The 6,000-nt window shown below is 32.1% G+C and overlaps 1 protein-coding gene across 1 annotated transcript in view; it reads left to right on the top strand.

The window, feature by feature from the left end:
- The first annotated feature begins 4,346 nt into the window (after positions 1 to 4,346).
- LOC108736364 (putative uncharacterized protein DDB_G0291608) overlaps positions 4,347 to 6,000 on the top strand; it is a 315,598-nt gene continuing 313,944 nt past the window's right edge. Inside the window, exons 1-2 of the mRNA XM_025981600.1 lie at positions 4,347 to 4,386; positions 4,624 to 4,673. The gene's annotated coding sequence lies outside the window, so the exon portion shown is untranslated. The remainder of the gene's footprint in view (positions 4,387 to 4,623; positions 4,674 to 6,000) is intronic.

Raw genomic sequence — 6,000 nt, 5'->3', positions numbered from 1 at the left:
AAATTGCTACACACATATATGTACATATTAAAAGAATTATTGTGAGGTTATATTGCCAACTAAATGGAATTTACAGAGTAATATTTCTAAGATAATAAAGGCGCTTATGACATTGGAATAAAACAGTTAAATGACTGTGAAGGGTGAATTGAATGAACTTAACAAATGAATTACTCAATAAAGACCCCTACACACCTGCGTGAGGGTAATCAGGAAACAATTATATTTCCAATTTCATTTCGTAAAGGTTTTGTAACACAGTTAAGAACCCTTTTTATACAAGGTGTTTTTAAGGCAATCAACCTATTTTTATCAAAATCGAGAATATACTTGAAAAATCGATTGAAGTTGTAGTAGTACCACTATAGAATTTTATTTGAAATGGAAAAATTAGAAAAAATAATTACACACAAAACCAAAACAATAACAGTTATTTCGCCACACTTTTAAGGCCTGACTGTGACTGTCTTAGTCTTGGTATTGGTCTTGGTTTTGCCTACTACGTCTTAGTCTTGGTCTTACTCAAATAATTCTTGTCTTAGTCTTGGTCTTCCTGATATAGTCTTGGTCTTCGTCTTGCGTGTTAAGGCTTGATCTTGCTCAAAAAAAATAATTAGTTTATCTCTATATTTCAACCATGTGTTATCCAGACATAAGAACAAAGAACACTTATTCTAATAACATTCTTGTAGATCCCTTTTTTCGAACAGTGATAAGGATACCGTGGATAGAGAAGCTTGGAAACGAACACATATTAAAATAAATAGGAGAACAGAGGACTCTGTGGAAGTCAATAAGAGATGGACGAGATAGGTTGGTAGGACGCTTTCTCAGGAATGAAGGTCTAGTCAGAGACATATTAGAGGCAGAAACAGGAGTTAGGAGGGGTAGAGGTAGACCTAGATTAGATTACTGTTCGCAAATAATTAAAGATGTGGGATGTTCTAGTTTAAGGAAATGCGAAGGTTAGCACAGGGTAGGAGAGAGTGGAGATGCGTGTTCAATCAGTCTTAGAACTGACGACGTTATGATGATGATGATTAAGATAAGCAAAATAAACTGAAATCTTTAAATACAAAAATGTTTTGATCCAAAAAATGAATATATTAAAGTTGCGTCAAATAGCTTAACTTACAAATCCACCGGAAGTAGGGACTATAATATTTCATTTAGTTTGTGTATTTGGTTTTGATCTTGCATATTCGATCTTAATTTTAGTCTTGGTCTTGTTCATTCGATCTTGGTCTTGCAAGTGTAAAGACAATGTTGCTCTTGGTCTTTCACCAAGACCAATTTTGCTTATCACTAGGCTTGACAAGCACCCTTTTTTTTTTAACTATAATTTTAAATCTTTGACAAAACTATTAAATAAACTCATTTATTGAAACGAAGATGTGTTTAACGAGTTTTTCTGTTTCTTGTATATAATTCTTTTTTTTTTTATTAATTTCGAATACTTTAGTAACACAATTAAGTGATCCTATATATTGAAAGTAGGGTCTATGACCCACTTTGATCTTTAAATTAATTAATGGTCACCCGATTTTAGTATTATTACAGAACCCTTGTTTTTAAAGGGTTAATCGATTGTCTTTTGCCGTTTTTCTATATCATTTTTAATCGAACACAAAAATTTTCGACCGATTTAACCACGGTTGATGGGGGTACACACAATGTTATCAAAGCAACACACCCTCTTCATTTTGTGACCTGTGCTGCCTAAATTAGTCGCTGAATTACTTCTATTTTTCGAGGGACGTTAACAAGGAAAACGATTATCAAGTTTTTAAATTTGTCGTTCATAAAACGCAACGCAAAAGACGGAAATTGTCTGTTCGCAGAATAGATCCAGAAAAAAAAATGATTATCTTTTCGCTGCATGCGACCTGAGTGTCTCTTCACTTCTGAATCGTTCGTTTGATAATTGTCATTTCCGAGCGTATTTCCGTCGTTCCGAAGCATTTTTGAAAGGGTCCAATCATTTTTTCGCCCGGTTGAGAATGTGTGCTTTATTCCAATTGAATAAATATTGGCATTTTTCGTTTAACGTCAAAATTGTTAAGCTGTTGACTAACACAGACGACCAAAAATTGAATCCCAATTTTTTTATGGACTAACGACAATATAGTTTAGCAGAGAGTTTTTCTTAAAAGTAACAAATAGTCCAAATATCATAAACATTTTTATACTGTCTTACTCCAATACTTATTAAGTTATCTTGAATTATGAGTATTGTTAAGTATCGGTAACAAAACAGGTCAATGTTTGTAGAATGGGATGTAGAGTCTGTCAAACTTTGTCCATACGCGATTCCTTATCCTCATCTACAAAACAATAGTTAATTATAACTATGTGCACATAAACATAACAGTACAAGGGCGGGCTGAAAAGTAGGTAGGCCGACCCATGTATGGCTCTACTGGTATCAAATCCATATGATTTTTAGTTAGCCCTAACATTCAAAAGACACGTGTATAAATTTGACAGCTGTTGCACTATTAGTGTCTAAGTTATAGCATTTTTAGTGAAAGAACTTTTGTTGTTTAAAAAAGAAAATGCTGTTTCATCAAGATAATGTATCGTGTCACAAATCAATGAAATCGATGGTAAAATTACATGAATTGGGCTTCAAATTGCTTCCGCATCCACCGTACTCTCCAGATCTGGCCCCCAGCGACTATTTTCTGTTCTCAGACCTCAAGAGAATGCTCGCTGGCGCCCATTGAAGAGGTAATCGCCGAAACTGAAGTCTATTTTGAGGCTAAAGACAAATCGTATTATAAAAAATGGTATCGAAAAATTGTATGACCGCTATAATCGTTGTATCGCCCTCGAAGGGAACTATATCAAATAATAAAATCAAATTCTATCAAAAAAAATTATTTAGTCTATGCTAGTCTACAAACTTTTCAGCCCGTCTGTTAAAATTAAAATTTATAGTAAACCTATACTCAAATTTTGTGATAAGGAAGGAATTTATTTAAGATAACAGAATATGATTAAAAATGATCTGAAAGTATTATAGATACAGTCTAAACAGCAAAAATAAAAAGATGGCGTTTGAAAAAGAACACACATATATGTACATATTAAAAGAATTATTGTGAGGTTATATTGCCAACTAAATGGAATTTACAGAGTAATATTTCTAAGATAATAAAGGCGCTTATGACATTGGAATAAAACAGTTAAATGACTGTGAAGGGTGAATTGAATGAACTTAACAAATGAATTACTCAATAAAGACCCCTACACACCTGCGTGAGGGTAATCAGGAAACAATTATATTTCCAATTTCATTTCGTAAAGGTTTTGTAACACAGTTAAGAACCCTTTTTATACAGGGTGTTTTTAAGGCAATCAACCTATTTTTATCAAAATCGAGAATATACTTGAAAAATCGATTGAAGTTGTAGTAGTACCACTATAGAATTTCTCATTTTAATTTGTTAAAATTACAAAATTGAGTTTATTTGTACTTTATAAAAGTTGTTAAGAATGTAAAATTTAAATAAAATACAATATAAACTTAATAAAACCATAGTTTTGCTACGCAGTAGCTATCAAAAGTTGAGATGTATCGGATAGTGATCGGATAACCGTGTACCCGGCATTAGCTCTAACGAGTACCTGACAAAACCGCTACAATCAATGGTTCATGTCATCGTTTTGGCCACTTTCTATTAAACATCACCCTCACCAACGTTCTAAAAAAATCGCCATTATCCAGCGTCCGACCGGATCCTATATCCAGTGTCAAATCCGCTTGGTACTGGATCCAAACCGGATACTTATCATATTTCTAATCAAGAGAAAGTATTACACAATATGCTATTTTGTATTTTGTTTAAATTTTACATCATTGTTTAACAGAAAAGAACGCTTTTTGTATAAAAAATTTTCATTTAGTATAAAAAATAAGGATTCCTTTAGTATCTATTACAACTAGATGTTAGATTTTCGATGGGTTGCACCTGAATTAATAAAAAATGTATTTACTTATCTATCACATTTGTACAATGGGTGTAATTACCTATCCATTTGTTAGTCAATTGGCTAGCGTCACAAGCCTAAGTTCACATCGGAAATGTCGAGTCTTCGGTGTTATCAGGGACCTAATCAAAACGTGGGTGCAACCATAGCATCGTTTAAAATCAAACGTAATCGAAATCGCATGTTGCACATATACATATACGCATATACATACAGTATAGACACACACTCACACATTATCGAATGCGACGTATAGTACGTATTATATGTGCTGTGTACAACATGCATAAATATCCCTATCGCGCGCGCAAAATATTGGGGAACTTCATATCTTATCTTGTTTTATTGTACTTTTTTTAGGGATCGAATAAACATCGAAACGATTAGCTGTTAGTAAGTACTACATATTAACTACCTACTGCCTCACTTACTTACATACCAAATAAGTATAATATGTAGTATTACAGGCGAGTTATATAGTTCACTTAGTTTTACGCATCAAAGAAGATAAAACTGGTTGTGAAGTGCATTTTAATACCTTGCAAACATAAGCAGATGTAATTTGAAATGCGTCTCACGCGATTCACGAAAACCAGAGTGTTAAGTGCATCTATTTCCTTTTTGTTACAGGGTTGAACAAACGGAAACGGAGGCCACCATTTAGAGAAGATGGCAGCAAGGTAAGAAATAAGTTTCCTCTGTATTAAGTGGAAAATGTTGACCTGTTCCTGTTTGGCGGGATCATTCAAATTATTTTTAGACGTTGAGAATAAAATCAGAATTTCAAGTTTGTTCGTTAATTGAGTATATATATGCAATTTTAACAGAAAACTATGTAAGGTCAACAATTTTAATTAGTTCGTCAAATGAATACTGTAGTAAACATTTTAAGTAGTAGTAGTAGTAATAGTTTCTACTAATAAACAATCAAAGTGTTATTGTTAAGGAATTAAATTCTTAATTAAATCAACGTATATTCAAATTCCACATTTTAACAAAATGGACCAAACATTACTGACGATAAAATTGGGCTCTCGTTTATGTATATCGATGTACTGAGCTCTGAATAAGTTGGCAGGATTTTCAAGTTAATAACGATTTGTAGTCTACGGATTTTACAGAATATCCTTTTCAACGGTCCTTATTGAAGGACAATTAGAACACTACTACTCGAATGACTCGAATAGGCCTGTAAAGGTAACTTTTCTAAACCAAACAATCCATAATTATATGGTATTTAATAAATTCTGTTCGCGATTTATCCCTTCTTTATAATAGCTGTGAAAACAAAAGCAAAAGGTGTTAAAAGTTATTAAATTTATAAAAAACAACCGCCAAAATAATTTAATAAACATTTAATTTTTGTTTAAGTGTTCAAGTATTCTCCTTCAAGCGTAGAAATACGAGAAACAAGTAAAGTATTAATTTATGAGTAAATTGCTATTATCCAACAATTGGCTGGTTTCTGTTAGGTATTTGTAGTGTTTTGTAGTATGTAGAATGTCGTTAATACCAATTGAAGGTTAATCAAACAAAAGAATATGTCCGATTAGTGCGATATAGTTTTCGAAAGTAAAAACATACACAAATATTTTATCCCTTCATCGTGTAAATACTCGTATGTAGCTACATTTAATTTAGGACGTGTACATAGTTAAAATAACACGAATAGCATAAAATTGGTTTTTTAGTTTGATAAAGTATCTAATTAACGAGACAGAATTGAAGCAATTCTTTAAGAAATTCGTTGAGTTTAGCCTCTATTTTGTAATAAATTATCATGATGAATGGTGTCAGATAAAATAGGTAATGAAAAACAGCATTTTTATAATTGTAACGGCTATCAAAATTGATAATTCTTTTTGTTGATGAACAGAACAATTAATTAAAGACACTTTGCCTTGATAGTATAACAAATAAAATCATTACTTATCGTACATTGTCAATTAATTTGAAATATTAAATTGCCTTGTATTCTAATTGAATTTATCCATGCGACTACTACCG

Source organism: Agrilus planipennis, unplaced genomic scaffold, assembly GCF_000699045.2.
Source record: "Agrilus planipennis isolate EAB-ADULT unplaced genomic scaffold, Apla_2.0 scaffold122, whole genome shotgun sequence".
NCBI lineage: Eukaryota > Metazoa > Arthropoda > Insecta > Coleoptera > Buprestidae > Agrilus > Agrilus planipennis.
Note: the sequence above shows the minus strand (reverse complement) of the source record. Positions and strands in the feature narration are given on the sequence as shown.